Below are 13,461 nucleotides of genomic sequence, written 5' to 3'. Positions count from 1 at the left end.
AATTGGAAGGCACCTTGGGCTTCCGGGGGCAACCAACACAAGTCCTGTGGGCCACCTGTGAATTATGTGAGGACTTTTATGTTTACCCATGGTGGCATATATTACAAACATTGTTCATGGATCGTTCCTTTATTGTTCGTTTCTCACCAGTTTCTATTATTATTGGTGTATTTAACATATGACCCAAGACAACTCTTCTTCGAATGTGGCATAGAGAAACCAAAAGGTGGGACATATATGGGCAATGTGTAAGAAAAGCTATCCTGAACAAATTTCAGGAGAATCCATCAGCCCCTAAACTCCCAGTTAATATAAAAATCTTATGAAGAAGAAAACAGAATTCTCCACTTATTATTTATATTGGCTAGTACTTAATACAAAGTTAACTGTCGTCAACAAGAGTGTCAGGATAATTTAGTGAAAAAACACCATTTTTTTTTCAACAAATGATACAGGGACAACTGCATAGACATAAGCAAAAATATCAAATTAGATTAGTACTTCAAATCAAATGCAAAAAAAAAAAAATCAAATAGAACAAAGTCCTAAATGTGAGCTATATAATACAACTCTAAAGAGAAAACAGGTAAATACTTTGAACTTGAATGAGACAAAAATAGTCCAATGTAATCTAATCAATCAATGCAATACATTGTATCAGCAGAATGAATAACAAAAACCATATGATCATTTTAATTGATGCTGAAAAATTATTCCATAGAACTCAAGCACTTCTTCATGATATAAATTCTCAAAGAATGAATATATAAGGAATTTAATATGTCAATATGATAAAATCCATATATGATGGCTATACAGTGAGTGTCATATTAATAGGGAAAAACTGACAGCCTCTTCTCTAAGATCCAAAACAGGACATGATACTAACCTTCACCCAGTGTTATTCAGCACAGAACTGGAAGTTCTGGCTAGAGCAATCAGACAAGAGAGAAAAATAAAAGACATCTAAATTAGAAAGGAAGAAGTTAAATTATCCTTGTTTGCAGCTTATTTGTTCTTAAATCTATTGAAACATAAAGACTCTGAAAGAAACTATTATAATTGATAAAAAATGTGATAAAGTTGCAGGATACAAAAGTCAGTAGTATTTCTATGGCTCACAGTAAACAATCTGAAAAAGAAACCAAGAAAGTAATCCCATTTATAATAGCTACAAACAAATAAAATACTTAGAAATAAACGTAACCAAAGAAATAAAATATCACTATAATGAAAACTGTAAAAATTTCATGAAAATAATTGAAGAAGGCACACAGAAAATGGAAAGATATTCCACACTAATGTATCAGAAGAATTAATATTGTTAAAATGTCCATACAACTAATATAGTGACTCAGTGTAATCTCTTGCAAACTGCCAGTGATACTCTCAAAGAAATGGGAAAAAAAAAGTCTTAAGATTTATATGGAATCACAAAATACCCAGAATTGCCAAAGCCATCTGGAGCAAAATGAATACAAATAGAGGAATCACATTACCTGGCATCAAATTACACTACAAAGGTATAGTAACCAAAAAGCACAATACTGACAGAAAAACACATAAATGGACCAGTGGAACACAATTAACATCCAATAAATAAATCCACACATCAATAGTGAATATATTGTTGACAAAGTTGTCAAGAACAACAAGGGAAGTCTTTTTAATAAATGGTGCTAAGAAGACTGAATATCCACGTGTAGAAAAGGGAAACAATATCCTTATTTCTCATTATATGCAACAATCAAGTCAAAATGGGCTAAAGACATAAGTCTAAGAACATGAACTATGAAACTAGTAAAAGAAAATATAAGAGAAACACTTTAGGGCATTGGTCTAGGCAAGGCCTTCTTGGGTCATACCTCCAAGGCACAGGTGATCCAAGCAAAATTGGGTAAATAGGATCACATCAAGCTAAAAAGCTTCTTCACAGCAAAACAAACAATCAACAAAGTTAAGAGACAACCCACAAAATGAGATAAAATATTTATAAACTACTCATCTAGCAAGGGATTAATAATTAAAATATAAAGAAGCTCAAACAACCACACAGGAAAAAAATCAAATAATATAATTACAAAATGGACAAAAAATCTAAATACATTTTTCTCAAAAATGACATACAAAGGACCGAAAAGTATATGAAAACATTCCAATTCCACTTCTTTTTTTATCTCACCATATTTAAAATAGCTTTTATCAAAAAGACAGGCAATAATGCACATAAATGCTAGAGAGGATGAGGAGAAAAGAGAACCTTTGTCCTCTGTTGGTGGGGATGTGAACTGGCACAACCTCTTTGAAGATGGGTATGCAGGTTTCTGAAAAACTAAGCATAAAGCTACCATAGAACCCAGAAATCCTGCTGCTGAGTATATACACAAAGGAGAGAAAATTGGTATATTGAAAACATATCGATACCCCTTATGTTTATTGCAGTAATATTTACAGAAGCCAAGATTTGGAATCAACCTAAGTGATTGTGTAAAGAAACTGTGGTACATATACACAATGGAATACTATTACATAAATACAGCTACAATAAAGAATCAAATCTTACCAATCACAACAGTGTCAATAGAATCAGGGGACTCTGTTAAGTGAAATAAGCCAAACAAGGAAGGCATATCTTGCATGTTCTCACTCACATGTGGGAGCTAAAGATTAAAAACAACTCATGAAACAGAGAGTAGAATGATTATTACCAGAGGCTGGGAAGGGTAGCATGGAGTAGGGTACTAAATGTGGGTAGTTAATGGGTATAAAAATGTAGTTAGGTAGAAGGAAGAATATTTCCTATCATGGTGATGTGTCTATAGTGAACAATAAGTTAGGGTTCGCATATACCTTAAAATAATTAAAGGAGTAGAATTGGAATGTTTCTAACACAAACAAATGATAAATGGTTCACCTGAGGTGATGAATATTCCAATTACTCTGATTTGACTAATTCATATTATATGCCTGTATCAAAATATCACATGTACCCTATAAATATATACAACTTATATGTACTTTTAGTAATTAAAAATTAAAAGATAAAAAAGTTGAGTATGATTATGTAAAAAAATAAAATTTTAAAATAAAATCACAATCTTAACTCTAAAGATTTTCACATTTAGTCTATGTAACTTTTTTAATGAATAAATTCCATAAACGATTATAAACACTATAATAGTTTTGGGTGGTGTTGGCCCAAAGATATGGCTTCCTAATTTTATATATTTATACATGTATCATCATAATAATTCCTAATCTGAGAGTGGTTGAGAAATACAGAGATGGCATTAGTGTATTGATTTGAAGTTCTTAAAAGAAACTTAGAACATTTGTTGACACATAATTATATAAAGGACATTCACTTTCAGGGGTACATCAACATGTGAGTACAAACACAGGAACCACCAATGAAAAATAATATATTCCAATGGTGCATAATGCAAGGGTACATGTCGGATCTATTAGTATAGGGTATAAATGTCTTAACACAATAACTAAGTAAACTAGATGAGGTATATATTAACCAGTGTGATATAAGCATTCCTAATTCCATATAAAGTCAGCACATTGTACCCCATAAATGCATTAATTTATACATGATCTATGTGTTTATGATTTAATAAAAAAATTTAAAAAATAATATATCCAACTATCTATTATAAAATCTATAAATGTTATAGAAATAATACAGCAAGGGAAAGCAGACACTTGGGTTAATGTCTGGTTGGATTTTCACGTTATCTTAGGAGAAAATGAAAGCTTGGGCATTGGATAAGGAAATCTATGCATGTGCATGTGTATACCGCATTGTGTTTAAGAGATGTGCTATGTGGTTCTCTGCTCTACTGTAATTGAATAAGATGTTAATGCAATTGTGTGCAAAGAAGAGATAGACTTTATTTAGACATATAGGAAAAGAAGATTTAAAGGAAAATGGAGGAAAACCAACAACTAAATGATTTGTATCTGAGAAAAGGTGTTGTTGGAAGATGAAATTTTCTACCTGTTTATACCCCTGAGAAATGTGTAGATTCCTGCACTGTCGTACTTCATTTCATTGTTGTAATTATTTGTGTAACTCTGGTCTTTTCAACTGCACTAAAGAATCCTCCAGGGCAGGAACCATATTTCTTTGTCTACGTATCTACAGTTTCTGGTATAGTAGCTGTAACATAGTTGGTTCTCAGTAAATCTTGACTGAGTTGATAGATTGCCCAATCACAGAAGAGATGGCAGATTGAATCTTTGCTTTATTTCTTGTAATAAAGGCTTTGGTCCCCACCCCACCCCCCACCAGATAACTTTAGCAGCCTGCCACTGTCCTTACTCACAAACTGCTCTGTTTGTGGACCAGTGCTTTACCCCTTCACCCTTCTCTGGAGATTCACCCTTTGTTTCAAGGAGGCTCACACAATGCTGTTATATACTAACCTTGGACAGAAATTTCATCATTTGAAAAAATTGAAGTAACAATAATTAACTTGTAGCGTTGCCAGAATAAATGAAAGTTGAAGATTCACACACATGCTCGATATAATTGTACACACTTAAATTTATATCAGCACGCACAGCCTCCCAACCAGAAGTGTACATATTATTTATAGGGAAAGAAATGTTTCTAAATTCATGTTGCCTTATTAAATATTCATGTCTTTAATGAGAAAAATATTATAATTTTTTTACTATAATTGATTCTCTACTATGACAAATTTTCAATTTTCCAAAATATAGAAATTACATTTACTTCCCTATCAGCTCTATTAGAGAAGGAATATATCATTTGCTACATAGAGTTTATGAGACTAATTAATATCAAAATGTTGGAAAAGTAACAGGACAAAGTGCAATTTCTTCACTGCTCTCCACTCAAAGCAATTAATGGAAACAACTTTCTATTACCAGTTGAAATATTTCATGTCACCTATTTACCATAATATTTCAAGATGCTGAGAATTATTTGAATATCAACCTGACTATGGAGAATTCAATTAATCATTATATTTGGTTGTCAGTATGCAACTCATATTTCAAGTTTCTAAATAGGGGAAAAAATACCTATAAGCAGGAGAGCTTTAAAAGGCTACAATGATACCGCTAACTTCCAAGTCAGTACTGGCAATTTCATGGGGGTGGGGAGAAAGGGTAAATACAAAGAGCAGCTTTTTTTGGCTTCGCTTTGCTTTCTTTTTCTTTTTGTTTCTTTCCTTCCTCTTTTCTTTTTTTCTTTCCTTTCTTTTTTCTTTTCCTGTATTTTTTTCTTTCCTTCATTTTGTTTCCTTTTTAACTTAAAAAGTTATAAAATAGAACTTCTTTCAAAAGAAGTAGAAAGCTATCATTAGGAATATCAAGAAGGTTGCGATTTTTATCACTTTGGGCCTTCAAAATCTGCTTTATGATGTTAAGTATTTTATGTTATTGATGAGTGATTCTGTTTAGTAAAGAAGTATGGGCTGTGGGGAAGGAATCAGGATAAAAGTTTGAGGTACATGGAAGCAGGCTAATTGGGTTAGTCATGAGCTTAAAAGATGATTTTTTTACATCAAAAGTAATATTAAAAGTCAGAATTAATGTAGAGGTAGCTGCGAAAAAAAATCATTGAAAGTTAAAATTGAGCATATTATCTGTAAATAAATGGATGTAATTTTCTATTATGAAATCAGTTATCTTTCCATGACACTGTTTGAAAAAATATAGCATTATAAAAATTAAGTGAAAGAAAAACATCACTAGCTCTTGAAGAAGAATTTCATAACATATAGAAGACACTTATAGAACAAAATTTAGAGATACACACAGATAAAGAAAAGCATTCAACTACACCCATTAGTCTATCATACCTCTTTCTCAGTAATTAAATTTTGTGAATCCAGTATAGCATTTTACAGTAAGTGTTTTTTCACATGTATTACTTTCCTAGGATGAATAAAAATATTATGAAAGAAGCAAAATGTATATAAATATTTTCTTCACTTTTAGAAAATAATCAAATTTCCCAGACAAATGCAGAGGGCTAGGATTATAAAAATGAAGAGCAATTTACTATGACAGAATAAATGAATAACTTTCTATTAACCAAATCGGACAGGTTTCATTACTTAAGTTCAGGTAGTTTAAATACATTTCATGTTGGCAGGGTCAGTTCTAACAGAGCTGAAACTTAAACGATTCAGAAATTAATCCCATTATGTACTCATCATGGAAAATCAAAGCCTTGATGGCATCTAGGCAATTCCTAAGTTTCTAAGATACAATGCTATCCTAATTTTAAGTGAGAAATTTCAAACAAAATATGTCTGTGAACCTTCTGCAAAATTTGGTTTGATATAGTGTGTGCTCATTCACTTTTTTAAATTTAAAAATAAACATTTTAAATGTTTTAAATTATGGTTGTTATTTTACTTTTTTGATACTTTTAAGAAAAAAAAAAAGTACATATAATCCCTGAGCAGTCACTAAAAGATGCACACAACTTTATTCTCCTGATGAAAAATATTGGTATGCTATGATTGGAAGAGACATCAAGTAATATTCAGTAATTTTGTTTAAAAAAATGAATTTTATGTCACAAAAAATACAAAGGCTATCAAAAACTGTATGAAAATATTAAGAAAGGGAAAAAGTATATTAAAATTATAAAACTCAATATATCCCAATAACAAAAGATAGAAACAAGTCACATTTGATACCTCTGGTAGTCTCAGAAGTCAAACAAGACTTGATTATTGCAATTTTAATAAGTTTTTCCTTTCTTAAAATGTGTATATATTTTTGGCATCCTATTTTCTAATATATTGATAGAAAATATTTCATGTGTTAGTTTTCTGCATATAAACACCTAATTCATTGACATAAGCTTATGGTAACATATTTATGTAGCATGCTTACAAAATAGGCAATGTGGATTATTTCTGTCTTTATCCTTATGTTGAGTGAGCATTTGGAATAAATATTATTATGGTTAGAAATCATAGAAGATATAATGTAATATAAGAAAATTTAGTCTAGTTACAGAGCATGTGAATATGTATCCAAATATATATGAAAATATAAATTTGCAGTGGTCATGTGTAATTGAAACCCTTATCATCAAAAGGGTGTTTTTGCTATTGGATTATAGAAGTACCTTATGTATCTTGTATATTAATCCCTATGACACTGCTGTAAGCACAGTATCACCATAACACTATAATATTTTGAAATCAGAACGTGTTATGCCTCCAGGTTTGTTCTTTTTGAAGATTTCTTTGAATTGGAAAAGCACCTGAATAGACATTTCTCCAAAGAAGACCTAACAAATGGCTAAGGGCATCAGGGATTTTAAATACAAATTAACAATGAGATAGCACTTCCTACCTGGTGTGGGCTTTCATACAAAAAAACAAATTAAAGAAATAAATGGGAAAAAAGATAACAAATGTTAATGACAATGTGAATAAACTGAACTTTTGCACATTATTGATGGTGGGAATGTAAAATGTTTCAGCCACTATGGAAAATGGTCTGGATCGTCCTCAAAAAGTAAAAATAGACCTTCACATAATTCAGTAATCCCACTTCTGAGTTTATATTCCGATGAATTGAAGTCAAGATCTCAAGATGATATCTGCCCTCCCATGTTCACTGCAGCATTATTCACAATAGCCAAGATGTGGAGAAAACCTAAATGCACATCATTGAATAAATGGAAAAGAAAATGTGGTACATATATATTGTAGAATATTATTCAGAATTTAAAATCAGAAAAAGTTCAGCTATATACAACAACATAGATAAATCTAAAAGACACCATGCTTAGCAAAATCAGCCAGTCATAGAAGGAAACAAACTGCATGATTCCACTTTTAAGAGTTATCAAAAATAATTCAGTTCATAAGAACAGAGTAGGAAATAAGGAGTTGTTATTTAGTGGACATAAAATTTCAGTTCTACACAATAAGTAAGTTGTAAAGATGTTTTATAGCACATTTGCCAATAATTAGCAGTCTGCATTAGGCACTTAAAAGTTTGGTAGGAGGTTACTTTGCATGTTAAGTGTTCTTTCCGCAATTAAAACTGAATGGGCTTTGTGACTGCTTCAACCAGTAGAGAATGACACATGAGGCATTATGTGACTTCTGAAACGCAGCCTTAAAAGGCTATGTATTTTTTAACTCCAATCTTTCAAACACTAGATTTGGGGAGTTCACACAGTATGGTTGTTCTTGGAATCAACCCACCACGATTGGGTAAGCTCAAGGCATATGAAGACACGAGGTTGAGGTGTGGAGTCTCTGGACTATCTTGTATTTTGATGCTACTTAGAATTAAATTTGTGTGTAACTACACCTTACTTATTAATTAGTACTTCATTATCTCACAAGGAAGACATCACTGTCAAATTGATTTCTCCTCCCCCCAGCCTTCATTTTACTTCTTTTTTGAATTATCATCAACCTGTATTTTCCAAATTTTGTGTCTTGATGGCCAGATTCTGTGTTCTTGCTACCTAAGGTCTTTTCTTCATTAATTGTTCATGTCAAATTAAGTTTCATAAAATTAATTTATCTGGGATACTCTCCTGTTCAGTAAACTATATCATTCTTGTTATTGAATCATGTCTGGTCTTAAAATCTTCACATCCAGCAAACTTAGAAGACATTCTAAAAAACATCCCACTATTTTTCAACATGAATTCTACTTTAGGTAGAGAATATCTTTATTATTTTCTGCTTATCATTGACATATATTCCAAGGAAATACAGCAAATTAAATTCCCATATCTTTTTTTGGAGGAGACTTTGATCCTTATTACTCTCTTGCAGTCATGGAAAATGTGTCCTAAATATATAAAATTAACTTTCCAGTTGCTTGTGGGTTTGACTTTTGCCCTCAATCAAATGGTATATTTAACTTAATGTGAGAAAAATTCTAGTTATACTAAAATGCAAATAAATGAGTAAATATCTCTCTCACAAGTTTTGCTTACCTTTTACAATGTGTATAACATTCCTGATAATTCAGCAAAGTCCCTCTAGGAAATATGATCTACTTGGAAAATACAAACCTTAAAGTACTTCAAAAATATAATCAGATATCCATTCATTTCTTACTTTTTTTGTCTTCCTCTCTTCAGCACAGAAGTAATATCACAGTTTTACAAACCCATTGGGTTCTTTCAAAGATTTTTTCTGATGTTACCCACATAGAGTATTTAATTACAACATATAGTTTAATTTTGATAATGGTTATTGCATTGGATGATCCATCACTCAAGCTGCAAGCCCATAAAATACCAATTCTTGAGTGCTATGTACTTGTTATAGAATTTCTATTTCTTAATCATCTACATAAACCTACCTGGATAACTCTTACCAATTCCTCTTATTCTTCCACAAAGTTAAGGTATTCATTTTCTGGGGTTGATGATGAGAAAAAAAAAATTATAAAGTAAGATAGTATCAATGCAGGAAATAGTCAATTATTTGCTCAAAATATTTATTGCAAAATCACTAGCATTTTTTCAGTGCTAAAGATACAGTTGTAAAAAAACAAAAACAAAACCCAAAATTGGTCTCTATCTTTATCTTTATTCTAGAGAATAAAGCAAACAAAAATGTAGACTATATAGATTAGTGACAAGGAATAAAGGTAAAGAATGTTCGCTATGAATAAAGAATGTTACAATTTAGGTTGTGTGTGTGGAAATTTTTGATAGAGTGACTATAGAAGGTCTGACTGAGAATAGGAATTTGGAGTTAAGATCGGTAAGACAAGAGTCTTTCATAAAATGCATGCCTGGTGTATTTGAAGAGCAGCAAGGACGAGGCTGGAATGGCTGACATAGAAAAAGCAAATGTGGAAATAATGATAGGAGATGAGATTGATGTAGTAAGAGGGATTAAGGTCACGCGGGGTCTCACAATACTTTGATTTTCACTGTCAGGGAGACGAAGCCATGAGGAGTGTTTATACAAAAGTATAAACATGATTCTATATATAAGGAGCATGTTAAATTTCTGGCAGATGTGTTGAGAGGGATCAGGAATTGTAAGACAGAAGACTGGATAAGTCAATATTATAATAATTCAGACAGGAAAGGTCTGGTTTCATAGACCAGGAAAAGGACAGTGAGCAATAGAAGAATGGTCAAAATTCAGATAAATTTGTATGATATTGCCATCTTGAGTTCCTTCAGGCTAGATCTATAAAGTGACAGAACAGAAGTCAGAGATGATAGTGAGATTAATTTGAGTTCTGTCACTGGCATTAGCTGAGATGGAACAACTATAGTAGCAGCTGAGTTGGAGATTGAGATACCAAGAACTCAATTTGTATAAGTGATGAATAGTGGCTATTAAAATAGATAGATAGAGATTAAAGATAAACTCTGGATTTAGGTGACTTTAGGGTCTTTAGGTGATTTAGGGTCTTTAGTATCTGAATTGGACTAAAGCCACAGTTCTGGTTAAAATCACATAAGGAGTAAGTCCTAACAGAAAACAAACTGTGTAAAGTATTAAGCTGTGGGTCATTTGATATTTTTGTAAGTGAAATAATGAGGAACAAACAGAAAAATAGACTAGCAAGTACTTTACAAAATGAAATGAAGAAAATTAGGTGACTGTAGTATTGTAGAAACCATGAGAAGAAAAGATTTAAGAAGCAAAGAGTAATCCCCTGTGACAATCAGGTAGGGAAAAGCCTGAGAAAAAAACTGTCCAGTGTAGTAAGACGGGGATCCTTAGCGACGTTGGAAACAGCAGTTTTGAGTAGTGGTGAACAATTGCTATTTTTGTTTGTTTTAATTAGTTCAGAATTCTTTCTTTATTCCAAGTGGCAGCACACTCTCTATATGTATAATGTCCTAATCATTTAATATATGTCTAGCATTAACAAATATTTACGTATTTAGTGATACTTCCTACTTGAAAGTGGGCAACCTTACTTTGAGACATCTCTCTAATTTAATATGTACCCTTAATATAAAAATGTTTGGTGCTTTATAAAAAGGGACAAAGCAAGGGGCTTCCAGGAAAATGAGAGAACAGTGTGGCCAGCTGAATAAGAGAGTCTGAAGGGGCCTTGGAACATTATGGAAACACTGATTCGATTGACCAAGCATGTCCTCCACAGGTACAGTTCCCATGTTTAGACATTGGGTCACCACTTCCCTGCACAATGCCCCGAGTATTGTTAAAATCAACAGTTAGATCACTGCTCAGCAATTCTCACCAGAAAAGGAAGACAAGGTGGGTATGAGGTAATCTAGGTAATTAGTGACCAATAGTAAAGGACAAAGGTGCCCCGGGAGACGCAGAGAAGCCAAGGAATGAGTTATACAATTTCAAAGGGAGAGACAGAGGTATTTTATATGGTGCACTGCCTTTGTGTCTGCATCTCTCTCTTCTCACTAGTGAGAGGGACCCTCTTCCACCCCTTTAGAAGTGTACTAAGCTTTCACTTTACTTATATAAACTTGCTCTTTCTTATACTAAAGAATATGGGAATTCATTTTACTTTCTATTTAGGCAGCCCTCCCTGCCCCTGTTTTACCTTCCATTTATCCTCATTTTCCCTTCCTGTTCCAGCTGTACTTTGGTTGACCTTGCTAGTTCCACTGAGTAATTAATCCAGGTCATCTGGGATCGAGGAACAGAACCCTGTACCCCCAAACGTTAATTACATCTCATATTTCTGAATATAGATTATGTTCTTCATATTGACTCAGTATTTGGTAAACTATAAAATTAACTTTATCAATGAACTGAACAATTCATGATAGACACTGCCAGCCAAGGGAGGGAGATTTTTCTTGCTCTTCTAAACACAGTTTTGTTTGTTCTGTATTTGTTTAAAAGATAAAATTTGGTTGCATAAACTTATCACATTGCACATGTAAATTCTTTATACTCAAAGCTAACTTGATCAGAAGTTAGTGATAAAACTTTAAATAAAAGTATATCATTAAAATAATGCTGAAAATATACAAAAGATATATTTGTATATTTCCTTACATGAGTTCAAATGTTACTGCTTCATCCTAAGTAATAAACATGTTAGAGCAACAAAATATAAATTTTTCCTTAATGAGGAACTGAAAGAATTAAATTCTAGAAGCAGAATTTATGGATGATTCATGGAAATCAATTTTAATAAAAGGCATTTTTAGGACATAAAGAAGCATTGTAGTTACCCAAGGCAAAATTATGCATAAAATCATAGTGCCTCTAAGGCAGAACAAAATCACATCTTGCAGGGAACAATATTGCAGAGTCACAGCGTGAGCCTTGAATTCTATTTCATGGAAGAGGCTGAAAAAGAAAAAGAAAAATACATTAATAATAAGCTTCTGTCCCTGATCACAAAGATCTAAATTTCCTGGCTTGGATATGTGTAAGTAAGACAACTACACTTACTGTATGTTTTTTGAAAGCTACTGGTATCATGTTTTCAGTATTACCTCTTATGAATTTATTTGACTTAAAAAAGTACATTGATTATGATTAAGTGTCCAGACTATTTTTTTCAGTCTTCTTTTATTAAATTGGCATAGGGAAAATTATGTTGTTTTTGTCTTTATAAGTTACAGACTGCAAAATAATTGTGTTATAAATTATCTTCATGGCAGTATATGGGGTAGGTGATGGTCTCATGGCACAGTGTATTGTACCGTGTTTTTGTAATATCGAGTAAACCTTGTTATTCTTTTTTCCCTGAGTGTACATGCCTGTCTATTCCTCCTCTGTCTACTGAAGAGTGTATGTCTCTCCCTTTTCTGTCTACTATAACTGTATTGCTTTAAGGCAGTATAAAAATTTGAGTTACTAGTTTCTCTTAAACCATGCAGAAATTACATCATATGGCTGAACTGGTGCATGAGTGATTTGGACTGTACCACCCCACTGGAAGTGGCCTACTACTCTGAAGGGTTCATTTAGTCATCCAGAAACTGAATCAGTACTGGATCTGAAAACCAGCCTACTTTACAGTCTGGGATTTTACTTTGCTGCACAAATTGTTATCCTGTTACCTGGATACCTGGATTGCTTTATTTATTTATTTTTTTAAATGAGTTCCTTAAACACACACGTTTTGGCTCTTAAATAACTAAAAAAAAAAAGCAAAGAAATAGCAATATCCAGAAAAAACAGCTGAATACACATAATCGTCATGAAACTTCACACTGTGATAGATCATCTCTGATGCCATAAAGCAGATGTACTATATTTAGTCTTAATATCTTGGAAACAGCGCGGATTCAGATTTGTGCATTTGTCAGTCCCCATGGATCCTATTTCTTTTTAATTTTCTCTTTCATAGCTATCAAGGATATGTTCTCCCTTTGTATTTCAGTGGCATCTTTTTGTTATGATTTTTCTTTTTTTCTTTCTTTCTTTTTTTTTTTTTTTTTTTGAGACAGAGCCTCAAGCTGTCCCCCTGGGCAAAGTGCCGTGGCATTACAGCTCACAGAAACCTCCA

The sequence above is a fragment of the Otolemur garnettii genome, unplaced genomic scaffold, assembly GCF_000181295.1.
Source record: "Otolemur garnettii isolate 467f Iridium unplaced genomic scaffold, OtoGar3 scaffold00016, whole genome shotgun sequence".
NCBI lineage: Eukaryota > Metazoa > Chordata > Mammalia > Primates > Galagidae > Otolemur > Otolemur garnettii.
Note: the sequence above shows the minus strand (reverse complement) of the source record.